A 16,282-nucleotide genomic window follows, 5' to 3' on the forward strand; every position below is an offset into this window, starting at 1 on the left:
AAGTAAATATTTGTAGTTTACCAGGTAAGGCCCACTGAGCTATGTAACTATTTTCTAGAAGCGACCTGGCCACAAATGATTGCTCAACGAAGTGGCTTATCGTCGTGTGGAAATATATAGCAGCCAAGCACGCTAAACAAATATTGTTTCTAAATGTGGAAGGAAAAACCTGAGGGCCCGAAGAAAAATCCACGCGATCACTGGGAGAACATGAAAACTCCAAGTATACAGGCGTCACAGTCGGGATCGAACCCACACCTCATGTATACCAGGCGAGGTAGTTAACATCTCACCACCTTGGCGCCGATTTACTGTTTGCGACGGCACACCACCGGTATAATGAACATAAATCCACACACGTGGCCCCGCTGTTTCGACTTAACGGGTGCCATGGAAAATACTGCGGATGTAATAATCATGAAATATGTTCCACTGTCCGCTCCTAGTGGATATTCAACGTTTCCGTTTGGATTGTTCGAAAAGTGTAGAGGTCATGCGTTGTTGGCAACATGATACAAATTGGCCAAGTTTAAAACAATTATTTCATTGGGAAACAAATATCAATCGTCGCCGGCTACTGGGACAACCTTTTCAGGACCCTCATGACAACAGACTCTCCTGGGCAAACAAAAAATCATGAAAAGAAGAGGAATATTTTGCAATGCAAAAAACGGGAGAATTAAATGTTCATGCATGATCTCGAGTGGACAACAACCTGGACTTTTAACGTGCTGGGAAGCCTCGCTGATTGCCCAGAACAGCGAGCTCAACAAGACGACGACCCTGGGAAAACCGGGACAGGTGGCAACCCTATATAAGAGAAATACATACATAAAATACATCGTAAGCATGCCCATCCAGAGCTCTCGATCCCAGATCTGGCCTCGCACCGTGTGTGAAGTACCGACCTGACCAACGCGTGTCTCTGTCTGTCAGCACGCGAACTTCAGCACCGATTGACTGGATCGGTTGATGTCATGCGAATGGAGTAGAGGGCCAGGTGCATGACCTCAGCTGTCCACCTCACGATGGCTGGGGGCCCTTCGTGCAGAACGCTGCGTGCAGCCGTGAGCGCTGCTACTGCTTACGTGTTGGCAGGCACATTCAGTTTCATTTATTAGGAATAGCCCTGTGAGCCATGCGGCTCTTGACTCGGGTGCAACCGCAACAACCAAAAACATGAATAAAGAACATCAGAGACCCCCCGTGGTCAGGTTTTACGGCGGCTGCCGGAGCAATTTCTGCCGGTTTAGCGCCTACAATAGTCGAGACGGCGCTGCATTCGATCCGCGTTGTATCCATTTGGATTGCATTGTACAGCCTCGGAGCCCGAGTGCGCAGACGTAGTAGTAGTAGTAGCAGTGCCGTGCTTAGCGCTAAATAGAGCCACGCGTGGCATCCGGGCAACGGCAACTTCGTCCCACTTGCGACTGACCTCACGTTGAGGTCACACGTTGGCGAGTTTCACTGGGGGTCCGTGTCTCTGCGAGCAATTCGAGGTCACCACTCGGGGTCAGCCGGGCCCTTTGTTGTGAAAGTGATTCGTGACCTCTCGCTCCCGTGCCCCCCCCCACCCCCCGCCACATGCCTCGTGAGCTAGTGGAGGGTCTTGCGATGAGTGTTATGTTCACAAAAGGCGATTTTTGGCGCTACAGTTGAAGCAACAACAATAACAACAAACCCAATTCCTTTGTATACATATAAAAAAAAATCACCGTGCGTGCGATCACAGCTTGCGAGTGGATTTCAATGGCTTTCTCGCCGGGCGTTAAGAGGAGGGAATTACATTTGAGGCGACCTCAACTTTCTTGCAAAACTACTTCTCAGACATCTCGGAAGGAGAGTAAGTAGGTTGCAGACTGTGTGCAGATCGAGTGCACGGACGCACGCATGCATTGGTAAAACGTCTGGTTGCCTTGCGATGTTAGACGTTGTTTAGGGAATTCGTCATTGGCAAACGTGGTGTTTGCTACAAACAAATGTGGCGATTGGTGTGCATCGTCTGAGTTGGGAATTGTGTGTCTTAACCAATGAAAACGGCATCTGTTGAAGACCGTGTGTTGATGGGAAGTCACGTGACCTCTTACGGTGATCTAACTGAAAGTGGCCATCCCAGTTTCCCACTCGGGCAGCAGTCGGCAAACACAAGAACAAGAAGAGACATTTTTTCGAATTCGATAAAATAAAAAAAGACTCAATATTTCAAAAGCCGCAAAGCACTCTGTGGTTAACATGAGATCGTGAGTCATTCATAAATAACGCCACAAAGCAGTCTTTAAAGAAGAGCCGCATGCCAGTCCCGGGGCCGCCGACCCCTGCACTAGGTTGAAGGGGCAGTGAGATGTACCCCGCTGTGTGCCACGAGTTCGTTTTTTTTTGTTATTTTTGTTTTTGCAATATAGATATTGTCGTGCCCTTCACTCTGCGGGTAAACAAGAAGCGGGCAGTGGAGGGGGTGAGGAGGGGGGGGGAGGTTCCGCGCGATGAGCGCAGAACCCCCGACGATTCCCCGCCAGGCAGCCGCTCAGATAAATATCGATCGCCGCGTGCCGCGCGCCGAATTCTGCTGCTTTTAAACAATGCGGCGAGGCACCGAGTGTGTCGTGTGCGTGAATGATGTCCGCTCGAGGGTTTAGAGCTTTAGGCCCTTTACAAAAGCCTTCACGCCGCGTTTCTGAGGCTCCTGTTCGCTGCCAAAATGCCCAGCGCGGTGGGGTTTTTCCACCCCCCAAGCAAGGCGCGCTCAACTTGAGCTGACAATGAAGCGGATCCTTAACACCCTCTGCGCCCCCCCTCCCATCTCCCCCGCCCCCCTCCCCTCTCCCCCCGCCCCCCTCCCCTTTCCTCCCACCCCCCTCCCCTCTCCCCCCACCCCCCTCTCCCCGCCGCCCGCTACTTTCAGCGTCTGCCAAATTTGTCTTCTCTCCTGCGTCTGGACATGACGGTGGCGTTGAACGCGCGGCGCGTAACGATGCATCGATTCGTGGAGTCAAGTGATTGTTTTGTTTGTGCTCACGATGCGGGCATGGAATGGCGCGAGTGTGAGAATCGATGATTGACGACATGCAGGCCACAGGAGGCGAACACAGCTCTAAAAACGGAGACAAAATGAGACATTCTACAGACTACGGATACAATAATGACCGTATCCCTGAATGGAACTGCATCACGTGACAATTCGTCTCAATTTGGTGTGTTGTGGGGTGGGTGGATTGTCACATGGCTGGCAACGAGTTCAGTCTGGAGAGGCGGTGTGTGTCACGCATATCACACGACATGAACTTCACACTCTGCACTTGCGATAGTGTGTTTAAAAAATTAAAAGGTAGTCGGGTTGAACCACAGCCCTCAATCCGGACAAATGTCTATATATCAACAAAGTGTTTGAGTTGGAGTTATCTGCTATAATAAATCAGCAACCGCCCAAAGCGCCTGCCATAGTCGTTCCTGTACAGTTGACCGCATTACGAAGTCAACAAATATTTACACGGCCACCTTGACGATTGCGCATCTGTGTTTCCAGAAGGGAGGCTAAGAAGTCAAAGTGATTCTCCTTGCGCGAGTGTGCATTGTGGCGGTGATCATTACGCGTGGCCACCACTGAGCCAGTGGTGAAAATGTCACATTCCTGTGACGGAGATGAGTCTCCCCATAGGTTCAACCACTGCAGACCTCCTCACGAAGTGCTGATCGGAGGAATGATGGACTGAGTCGATCCCCCAGCCTGCATTTTAACTCGCAAAGCTCCCGATTGCGAGCAACCCCTCCTCCCTCTGGCGCGATGTCACGTGACCGGATTGAGTCGGTGATATGGTCATTGACTGTGACGCATCTGCGATATCATTGTGCGTGCGCTGGACATTGCGCCTAATGTCTATGAAATGCACCCACAGCAGTGTGCATGGTCGTGTGGAAGCAGCTTAAGGTAAAAATACTGGTGATCATTGTTTTTTTACCCTTTAATCTGGCAACAAAACTGACACCTTTTTTTACAAGGAGTTATGTTTGCATAGACCACAATACCTGCAGTCATAATGCAAACAAAACACATAACTCTGATAAAAAGGGTAAAAAAACAATTATCATATTTTTTACTGCCAAATGAGGTTCCAATGGTGTAAAAATACACCTCAATGTCCACCTTTGTTAATGTGCGCATTGGCACGGATAAGTAAATCCAGCCTGTCCCCAAACGGGTGTCGAACCACCGCGGCGCGCCGCTGGCCGAGTTGCAACGGAGTTGAGTAGCAGACAAAAGCGGGCGCACATCGCAGCAACATTCAGGTGTGCACATTTCTCGTGTCAGGATGCAAAATAGTCCAAAACCACCGCGTGCGTGCCGCGAGAGGTCGACCGCAGGGCTCACGGTGCGCGGTGAGTGGACGGGCGAGGAGGTAGCCGGCAAACTGGGAAGAGACCAGAGGCGGTTGTGGATGCCTCAGTCTCGAGAGAGTGGGGCGGGCGGGCGGGTGGGGGGAGATAAGCCTTGCCCTCTGGGCCTGATGGGATCGGCGATCCCGATGCTCGGCTCGCAGCAGCCATTCGTAGGCTCCGTTTATTTTGTCACGTGGCGGCGGCGGTGGTGGCGGTGGAGGGGGCGGGCAAAGCGGAACGCGTTTCCGCGTGGGGATCGCTGTGTGTGGTTAAGGCGACGCATTAAACGCTGCTGCTGCTGCTGCTGCGGATGCTGGTGGGGGGGGGGGGCGCGTGCGCACGAATGTCGATCGCTCTCCTTCGCGTGGTTTGCAATGCCTCCAGGACAACAACTACCCCCAGCCTTTCGGTGGTGATATTCCGTATATATATAAATGTATTAACTTGCCTGTCGACCTTTTTTCTGTCTTTCCCTCTTGCCGCGTGTCGGTATGTGCAGCCGTGTATGTCCGTCCGTTGAATAAAGTGTGCGTGAAAACTGGGCGCTTGCTCGTCTCCTCTGAGTCTGTATCGCTGTTCCTCGGCTGCCTAAGACAGCCGCCTCGCCACGCGGCTGTCCCCGTGTCCTGGTTACTTCATTCGAGTCCGTCAAATGGACGAGAAAAAAATTTAACCCGTAAAAAACAAAGTTTTTCACTCTAAATCCTTTATACGCGTGGCGGCTAGAGTCCTCTCGTCCTCTGGCTTGAGATGGCTGCCACCTATGGGTCAGATGATTGTCCGCCAGCATTAAGCAATTGGTAATTAAATATTTTAAAAAAATTCCCTAAACAGTGTAAAATTTTGGAAAAAAAAATTTTTTCACGAAAATTAATTGTCACGCGCAACGAGTCTGTGTGGAAAATGTCAGCTCGATTGGATCACGGGAAGTGGGTTAAAAAAACGACCGAAAGATTTGCACGGTCGTAAGCAAGCAAGCACGCAAGCACGCAAGCAAGCAAGCGAACTTAATATAAAGGATTAAAAAATGCCCGTCGTCATCGTGAGAGCTAAGCAGAACAGCCGTAGGGTTCGTTTCAACGCTCAGGCAATTTGCGTGCGAAGCACAACGCCATGTGCGCTTTGTGCAGCATCCACGGGACATGCTTGGCGGTCAGTCCCGTCGTAGGCCGCCGACAAACAGAGATTGGGACGACTGCCGCGATGTTTTTTCCTGCCGCCAGTCACTCGCATTCGATCAAACGCATTGCGTGACCTCAGAAAAAGAGTGACTCACGATGACTCCTTTTAGCGTGACGCGCAATGTCTGCGTGGCGTTTACACTTCACCAGGTTGGCGCGTGTCCTAGTGCTGCCCCATTTCGCTATTGGCGAATTTGTTAATTTGCCGACACAGCGAGACGCGATTTGCCGGCACGTTGTAGCTCGGTGGAAGTGAACGGCGGCGCGTGATGAGTCGAAACCGCAGCACCGACCCTGGGGAAAGTGGAGGCAGTGATCGAGTCAACGGGCACAGCGGCGTCTTGCACAGACAGGTGGTGTGTGGCAGGTGATGTGAGCCGGGCGTTGGAAATTCCACGTTCACATGGTGGGGCTGGGGGCGGGGCGGGCAGCCTCTCTGTAGCACGACCACTTTTTTTGACGCGGCGATGTTTATACACCGCACTCGGTGCTCATTTAAGGCTGAGTCGACCTAGGGGAGACCCAGGACCGGTTTAGATCATCTTCATTGGTGTTGCTGACCGTGAGTGGGAATCGATCGCGAGTCGCCGGGTTCGTAGCCCAGCGCGCTCACTCGCTATGCAAACGCCTCCGCACTAAGACAAAGACCACCCCCCTAGCCCCCCATAGCCTTAACAGACCGTTGAGTCTGTCAAGGGGATGTTAGCGAGCAGCACTAATGAAAGACCGGCACGGCACACGAGGGGTGGGTGGCCAGCACGGCACACGACACACACGCTCGCCGTCCGCCTCCTCCACGTGGTGCGTAAAAGCGACAAGTGGCTGAAACGATGGCTGCGTTCGGGCGCATTGATTGGGATAAGAGGATGGGCGAGTTTGCAGGACGGGCGAGACGGAGCTGCGAATGGGGGAGGCGGCCGAGACCGGGAGAGGCTTTTTTCCGTTCGTCATTCCGGGCACGCGGAGCACATTCGCAAGCGCCAGGAAGTCACTGCCCTCCCCTGGATGGCGCGCGACCGCAAGCTGCGGTGGTCAAAATGAATAAGCGAGGGAAACTACTACTCACCACTTCTCACCACTACACTCACCACTACTCACCACTACACTCACCATTACTCACCACTACACTCACTACTACTCACCACTACACTCACCACTACTCACCATTACACTCACCACTACACTCACAACTAATCACCACTACACTCACCACTACTCACTACTACTCACCAATACACTCACCACTACTCACCACTACTCACCACTACACTCACCGTTACACTCATCGTTACACTCACTACTACACTCACCACTACACTCACGTTACACTCATCGTTACACTCACCACCACTCACCACTACACTCACCACTACACTCACCGTTACACTCATCGTTACACTCACCACCACTCACCACTACACTCACCACTACACTCACCGTTACACTCATCGTTACACTCACCGCTACACTCACCACTACCACTACACCCACCACTACACTCACCACTACACTGATCGTTACACTCACCGGTGCACCCACCACTACACTCACCACTACACTCACCACTACACTCACCACTACACTCACCACTACACTCACCACTACACTAATCGCTACACTCACCGCTGCACCCACCACTGCACACATGCCTCATTGATTTACTCATGACCCGTATTATTTCAGTTACTCATTCCTCTCGTTCATTCATTCATGCTTTCTCTCTTATTATTGTCGCATTTACTCACTCATTTCTTCACGTGCACACGCTGTTTTCTGGCAAATAGCGAAACATTTCATTTTACAATGCACACAAGCGCTTCAAGGTCCAGTTGTAGAATTTCTCAGTACATATGAACAGAATTGTATACTTTTTGTTTAGTTCTGAGGCATTTCTCTCATTCAATCATTCATGCCTCTAATTTGTTCTCATTCTTACCTCAATCCTCTCTTTCTTCATATTTGATTTTTTACCTCTTTCAATCAAAGATTTCGCCCAGACCTCCCATCAGCCTCTTCTAAACTTCATGCAGGCCCATGCCGTTGCTATGGATACCGTTGCTAGGGATGCCGTTGCTAGGTATGCCGTTGCTAGGGATGCTGTTGCTAGGGATGCCGTTGCTAGGGATGCAGTTGCTTGGGATGCCGTTGCTAGGGATACTGTTGCTAGAGATTCCGTTGCCAGAGATGCCGTTGCTAGGGATGCCGTTGCTAGTAATGCCGTTGCTAGGGATGCCGTTGCTGGGGATGTCGTTGCTAGGGATACCGTTGCTAGGGATATCGTTGCGAGGCTGGCGGTTGATCCTCGTGGCCGGCACCAGCAGATACCCATTTTAACTTTGTAATGCACATTAGCACGTTAGCGTTCCGGGGCTTTGAATTTAGCAGTGGTATTAGCGCGTTCGAACGCCCATAACTCGGCAAGGAAAGGTCGTGGGGGAATGCGTTTTGTAATTATTTTTTTGTAAGACTGGCGCATCTACAGAGGGCATACTTTCGATCGTGGCTTGCAAAATGTGTATTCGTATAAGGTCGTGTTCAAAGTGGCCCATGCCCATGTAGAGACGAACAACGGAAGAATGGTACATCTTATTTGGTTCTTTCGGTAAAGTCACGTAGGTATAAAATAAAATAAATCACGACGTTTCGGGAGCAACACAAGTTTCCCCACCTGATGTCGGACGCTTGTGTTGCGCCCGAAACGTCGTGATTTATTTTATTTTATTTTCTACCTACGTGACTTTACCGAAACAACCACAGAGTATGGATTCCTGCAGTCACGAAAGCTTCAAATCAAGATTAATGTTACATCTCTCGATGATTCTGTAGACTTGGATGAAGTCGACAGGGATTATTCTCTGCCCAAGACGAGAGAGAGAGAGTCTGTATTTAGAGTCTCCATCTGCGAATTGGCAGCACTGCTTGAGTCCAGAAGTCGCCCATGTGACCCTCCAGGGCAGAGAGTGTCACGTGTCTACCCCTGGTGACCAAAACTAAACAAAACACCACGCTTCTTATTCACTTTTCATCTTAATACTCTTCTCATATTGTGGTTGATTCATTAGTATTGTTATTCCAAGATTAGGGGCCGTCCATAAATGACGTCATGCACCTAGGGGGAGTGGGGGGGGGGGTCAGACATTTGTGACGAGGGGGAGGGGTTGAGAAATGTGACGTCACATCAAAATGCGCAACTTTAAATAAATAGAGACAACACCAACACGTTCTACTTAATTAAATACACTTTTTAATAAATGTTTTTTCCTACAACATCAGAGTGCAACGCCACAATAAATACGCACTACAATGACAATAGTTTAAAGCGATTTTAAGCATGTTTATTTTTCTTGGGGGGGGGAGGGGCAGAGCTTTGTGACGTCATATTTGAGTGGGGCGGTCTGACTTTTTGTGACGCCGTGTGACGAGGTGGGGGGGGGGGGTAAAAAATCGTCCAAAATCGCGTGACGTCATTTATGGACGGCCCCTTATGGTAAAAGTACTCGAAAAAATATACTTAAAACCGTGAACCTGTTTCTGCATGGATTTGCTCTGGGATCGGCAGCCTGCGTTTGAACACACACAAGACACAGACATAGACCCCCCCCCGTATAGCCTTACCAGGCTCGCGGGCAAGTGCTGTTTAGCGAGCACACGGCACACGAGGGTGTGGGTGGCCAGCACCAGGCCGGGCTGCCTTTGTGTCTCTCGTGGTGATCTTTCCACTCCAAGCACTCACTTGTATGCATGTATGTTGAGCTTCTTTCGCACCGTACGTAGCAAATCGTGCTAATCTGAAGCCAAGCACCGGTTCAGATAATTGTCATGGTTGGTGAGATGTTAGCTACCTCGCCTGGTATGCAGGAGATTGTGGGTTCGATCCCGACCCTGACGCCTGCTGTGTATTTAGAGTTTGCATGTTCTACCGTGGTCGTGCGAATTTGTTTTCTCCGGGTCCTCCAATTATTTTTCCTGCAGCTTTAGAAACACGCGTTTAGAGTACTTGGCTGCGTTAAATGTCCACGTGATAAGCCACTTCGTTGAGCTAACATTTGTGGCCAGGTGGCTTCCAAACAAAGACTTGTATAGCGCAGTGGGCTCTAAAAAAATGTTTAACTTCATAGTTTAGTCACTGGTGTTGGCTGTGAACCGCGGCGATACACAAACACACACACAAATCTTGACACACACAAGCCTAGGCCAGAAACACGCAGAAGAAAGCTCTATTGCGTGGCATTTGATGCGTTGATTCTAGCCGGACACGCTGTCCTGTCGCGTCGAATTGAAGGCAACTGGCAGAACTTTCCAACCCTGAGCTCCACGACTCCCAAATGGAATTCGCTGTGCGAGACAAATCTTTTCGCATACGATACTCCTATCGCACACATCTGAAAATTGGCTAACACGCAGGACGGCCGTCCCCGCCATGCGCTGTGCGCTCTGCGGAGTGTGGGTCACCCCTGTGTGACTTTGCGCGTCTCACAGAGAACACTTAAGGCAGCCGTGTCGGAATTGTCGCGAACGCACATTTAGAGCACCTTGTCAATCCACTGCTGGGATGACGGCATCCATGCGCCGGTTGGGACGGGGATGTCTTTCGGATCACGCTTTAACACCCCGCTGATTAGTGCGGGGAGCATAGACGTAGTGCAGTGTTCTTTGGTAATTCTCAGAGGAGGGACACTTTTGCCGATACGACATCATCAGTGGTGATGGCCGCCACACGTTTGAAACCATTGTTGGGTTTGACAGCAGCACGATGATGATGATGGGAGTGTGTGGTGTGTTCACGTGTTGTGTGTTGTCGGGGGCCTCACTTCAGGGGCCGCACTAAAGGCCACCAGGGGCGGCCAGGTGCCCGCGGGCCTCGCAATGAAGAACACTTCCGTAGAGAAACAGGAGTACAGTACAACACAACAATGGATTTTTTTTTCCAGCAACGCCCTCGACTGCACGGCACCGCAGCCCGATGGCAACCTGTTTGTTCATTGTGGCCACGAACTGGAACACTATGCCAGACTCAACCCCGCTTAGCATCAGAGATCTCACGCGAGGGTCGGGCCTACTGCAAGTGATGTGGTGAAATGCAGTGATGCCACCGGGCGAACGTCACACCTGTTCACCACATGCGTGGAAAAAAAAACAGATTTTTCCTGCGGCAGGCATCGGGTTTTTTCTTTAATACAATTAAACCCGATTTTGGGGAATAAAAACCCGGTTTAATGAATACGAAACTCTGATCCAAGGCTTAGGTTGCTTCCTCGTCGGTGCTGCTATCGTACGCGGGGGGCCCGTCGGGCACGGGGTAGTCGTAGAATGCGGCGGGCAGGTTGGTCTTGATGGACACGAGCTTCTCCTCCACAATCGTGGGCGCCAGTGAGTTCCTTCGCTTGGAATGGATGAAGCCCATCGTTGAGAAGTTGGCGAAGTGCGGTTCTGCAATTAGAACCAATAGCACCGGATTTCTCCCAATCTCAGATGATCGGGTTTAATATAAGAATACATTTAAACCCGATTGTAAAAAACCCGACTGTGCCCCGCTTGGTTCACCACCTTCCTCGCCGATGAGCATAACCCATCATCACGCGAACTCTCGACATCCTCGCAGCAACAGCGGCGGCTTTTGGTCATCCATCGAACAAAGACGGTGGTGACCGCATCGCGTGCTTCCGGATGCGCTTATGCGGCCGTCTGGAATGCTCCTCCTTCCGATATTAGGAAGTCGCTGGGGCTATGCACTTTACATTCGAGATTGGAAACTAACTCCGTGCAAATAGCTTTGTTGTGTTTAGTCTGTTGCCCTTCTGCCGCGCCTCCGATTAGCACGGTTGGCTACGTACGGCGCGAAAGAAGTTCAACCGACCTCGAGTGTGACCTGGCAGAGAAAGAGATCGGTTCCGAATGACTCAGCCTCCCTTCTGTCTCTGAGTCACACCGACTTTAAGTGACGTCACACGTGCATGGGCATGCACAGCCCCCACTGTACCAATGCACTGCCGCATGAAGGTTTCCGGTGCAGTTTCGGTTCCTGGAGTAGTGTGACCATATTTCACCAAACTGATCAGCACATACTCTTGGGTTTTTTCGGTAAAGTTTTCGGTAAAGTCACGAAAAAGCTAAGAGTGTGAATCCTTGCAGTCACGCAAGCTTCAAATCTTGAATTGATCAGCACATGCTTGTGAAAGGGATAAAGGGGGTGGGGGTCCGGTGACTGATCGAAATAGCACGCTCCGTTGACGTTAACCATTGCCGGGAGTCGAACTCAACATTGCCGGGTTCATTGCGCAACAACAGCGTGACGCGCTAACTGCTGCGCCACCAGTCAACCGCACTCCACCCGTAGCGCGCTCAGCAGTGGAGAATGATGGACGGACATACACGAAGGCATTCTAGATTGGAAGCTTTCGTGACTGCAAGGATTCATATTCTTAGATTTTGTCGGTAAAGTCACGTAGGTAAAAAATATAAATTAATGAAAGTAAAATAAAAATAAAATAAAAATCACGACGTTTCGGAGGCAACACAAGCTTCCGTCTTCAGGTGGAAGACGTAAGCTTGTGTTGCCTCCGAAACGTCGTGATTTTTATTTCATTTTTATTTTACTTTTATTAATTTTAATTTAAAATTTTACCTACGTGACTTTATCGAAAAAAAAATCCAAGAATATACACTAAGGCAGTCGAGGGCAGTGAGCAGGTTGGAATTGTGCTGTCGTCAATTCGGGTTTGCCGTGCGCTCGCGTTAACGTGACTCGCACCTGTGAGTGCGAGTCACGGACACGCGTCGCGTTAACGTTTAGGTGTATACACAGCAACGTGCAGAGCGTCTCTGCCCTCTCTTCATCAGCAACCGTGCCACACGCGGATGTGGGAAACGCATGCGAGCTTCACGTCGGGATCATGGGGTCACCCCACCTGTCCAAGGGGGCCCGCCGTGGGTGCTGGATGAGCCCCAAAAGAGGAGAGCGAACCCACTTTGCGCGGGGCGATACATCAAGCGGATTCTTATTTCCTGCAAATGTCAGCCACGTCACAAAAGGCGCTTCTCGGGGGGGGGGGGGGGGCGAGGGGTGGAGGGCATTGTCCGATATTCATCAACCAGGATCGAGGACGAGATCCCAACCAGCGGACATCGCCGTGACCTTCCACCCAGCCGGGAAGAAAAACTCACGCAGGAAATTAGAAGAGAGCGGTTAACGGGCGCGCGGGCCTGCACCACCACCCACGAACATTCACGCTACACTCTACGCAGCCGTGCTGACACGTGGACTTTAATAATACTACTGCACACGCATACATGAATTGATCTAGAAATGTCGATTACAACAAGCGATGTGGCGCGCTCGCACACAGCCCACATACGAAACCGGTCGTCTTGCGTCGTTGATAAATACTCGACGGCAGAATGAAGCCACGAATGGGCGCTGCGAAGGTGGCGAGCATTTTACAGGAAATTATTGCGATTGACCAACCAAAAATGTCTGTCATTGTCTAGGGTTTTTTTTATTTTATTTCACCGAAGAATGTTTTCTATGTTGTCGTAGCCCCTCCTGTTGTGACACTGGGGAGCCGGTAATGTGACAAATAAAACAAAATTGAAGTGGCACGTGAATTCATGAACTCAATTGCACCGGGTTTTCAAACTTGGGCAGACACAAGGGAGGTGGGAGCGGTTGGGGAGTGTTGAGCGCGCGCACTGATGCGTAGAAAGGACGGCAAAAATCCGCGCTTCCATCCTGACACCGGCCCGGGTGTTACCGTCGGATTGGTTGAGTCTACCTTTAATGAAATTATCCACATGGACGCGCCGTCGTATTAATTAAGCCGCGCACTGAGCGGATGTTGTCAGCGGGGAGCGAGCCGTTTTCCGCGCAGACTCTCACGGGGGGGGGGGGGCATTGCACACCCGCACGACACGAATGGCGCCTCGATTAGCATTCACTGCGGCGATATTAAAAACAAAACTTAGAATAGGTTAAAAACGTGCATTTATTTTAGTTAGTTATCTGATGCCTCGCAATTGCAGGAATATTGGCAAGTTTATGTTTTTCTTTTAGACCGGACGCATTAATTGGCGCTGTGCTAAGCGCATATGACGAGCACTCACCACATTCGTGACGCAGTAATAACACTGCTTGCATAACAGGGTCCTTTTCATTGCACATTTTTAAGAATGTCTTACTAATAATGGTCTCACACCCACATTTCTCCACCGTCATAATAGAGTAATTACCAAGTTGCACCATTATTCACACAGTATTTAAATCCCCTGTATTCATGCTGGACGGAGTATGGGTGGTGGTGGTGGGGGGGGGGGGGTAGACAGCAGGGGGCGGGGGGTTTTGGAGCACAGAGGTTACGAGCCGTGGCTCGACGTTTCACGCGTTGCCCTGTGAACGCATCCTCTCGTACAAAAACAAAAATTCTGATTCTGACCTCAAGACCATGGCGAACGCCAGCTCGAGGGGAGCGCACGTGGCACGCGGGCAGGCCCGAGGCGTCCCCACGTTCGACGAGACGCGCAGCGAGCAGCGAATTATCATCCAACACCGTGCACGGTGCGAGAAAGCCTCCACCCAATAATGGGGTTGACAGAGGCCAGTGAATCATTATTAGTATCTTCATACTCTTAGTTTTTTCGGTAAAGTCACGTAGGTAAAAAATGAAATAAAAATTAATAAAAATAAAATAATAAAAAATCACGACGTTTCGGAGGCAACGCAAGTCTCCGTCTGTATCAGCAGCAAATCTGGCTGTGACGGTCCCATCCTGATGACGGAGACTTGTGTTGCCTCCGAAACGTCGTGATTTTTTATTCTTCTATTTTTATTAATTTTCATTTCATTTTTTACCTACGTGACTTTACCGAAAAAAACTAAGAGTATGAATCCTTGCAGTCACGAAAGCTTCAAATCTAGAAATAATATCTTCACCGATAATAGCGACGCTCACGTACTTTCCCAGGCGTCTGCGTGGTGATATGCAGAGTGAGAACGCCACATTCGTATCGGTGCTCGTGGGTTCGCTTGCCCCATCACTCACGCGGTCTGGAGAGGCTGCTGCCTTCACGCATTAAGCTCCACGGCTCGTGATTTACCCCCCAAAAGACTCGCGCGGTGCGTGATGCAATTATCGGCGTCTCGGTATCGAGCGTCTGCCAACATCGGCCGTTCAGGCCCCGGTGGTTTATGCACTGCGTAAATTTGCCGGCTGCTCCACGTGAGCCGGAGGACGCCGGGACGGAAGTCGGGAGGATTGGTTGGGTCTGGGTTGGGGGGCATTGTGGGTGTGAGCTGGGGCGCATTGGTGGGTGTGATTTGAGGGCATGGTGGGTGTGAGCTGGGGGAATGGTGGGGGTGAGCTGGGGCCATGGTGGGTGTGAGCTGGGGGCATGGTGGGTGTGAGCTGGGGGCATGGTGGGTGTGAGCTGGGGGCATGGTGGGTGTGAGTTTGGGGCATGGTGGGTGTGAGTTTGGGGCATGGTGGGTGTGAGCTGGGGGCATGGTGGGTGTGAGTTGGGGACATGGTGGGTGTGAGTTTGGGGGCATTGTGGGTGTGAGCTGGGGGCATTGTGGGTGTGAGCTGGGGCGCATTGGTGGGTGTGAGTTGAGGGCATGGTGGGTGTGAGTTTGGGGCATGGTGGGTGTGAGTTTGGGGCATGGTGGGTGTGAGCTGGGGGCATGGTGGGTGTGAGTTTGGGGCATGGTGGGTGTGAGCTGGGGGCATGGTGGGTGTGAGCTGGGGGCATTGTGGGTGTGAGCTCGGGCGCATTGGTGGGTGTGAGCTGGGGGCATGGTGGGTGTGAGATGGGAATATGGTGGGTGTCCATATGAAGCAATACAGCATTTAAGTTAATTCAATATACGTACATCTTTTGCGGGTACAGTATACTGAAATATTTAACAACGCACAAAATGTGTGCTGATCACAAACAGCAGGATGGCACGCCTTGCATGCAAGTGTCATGTGGTCACCACATTGCATATACAACTTTCTCATCCTTGTCTAGACCACCAGCTCGACAGAGCTGAATATCGCACCGTGTTATTGTATAGGCCAGCAGCTCAAGAATAAGTTGACAATGCGGTCATACCCACAATGCAACCGTGGAACAGAGCCACCCGTAGACCGTCCTCATTAGGACTCATCAGTACGGCACAGCCATCCGTGTCCCCCGCCCCCTGGCACCTTTCCACACCAACAGGAACAACAACAACAAGTACGAATGTCTTTGTTTTCAATTGAAACTCGAGTGCGTTCTCTGGACCTCATCCACTCGTGGCAACGACACCTCGAGCTCGGTTACACAGAGAAAGTGGGCGCCACGGTGGCGAGATGTTAACTACCTCGCCTGGTATGCAGGAGGCCGCGGTTTCGATCCCCACCCCGATGCCTGCTGTATATTTCGAATTTTCGTGTCTCCGTGGTGGCGTGGAATTTTGTCCGGGTCCGCGAATTATTTTCCATCAACATGCGTTTAAAGTGTTCAGCTGCTGAAATGTTCCACACTATGATAAACCATTTCGTTAAGCTGTCATTTGTGCCCAGGTCGCTTCTGAAAGAGAGCTACATAGCTCAGTGGGTATTGCCTGGTAAAATAAAAACTACAGGTTGCTTGAAAACGATGGACCCGATTTGAAATCGCTATATCTCTGCAACCACGAACCGCCCATGAATGAAACTCTTACCACTTGAAAGGGCGGGGCATAGAGAGGGCGGGGCATAGAGAGGGCG

This window comes from Lampetra planeri, chromosome 1 (assembly GCF_965212315.1).
Source record: "Lampetra planeri chromosome 1, kcLamPlan1.2.h2, whole genome shotgun sequence".
Taxonomy (NCBI): Eukaryota; Metazoa; Chordata; class Hyperoartia; order Petromyzontiformes; family Petromyzontidae; genus Lampetra; species Lampetra planeri.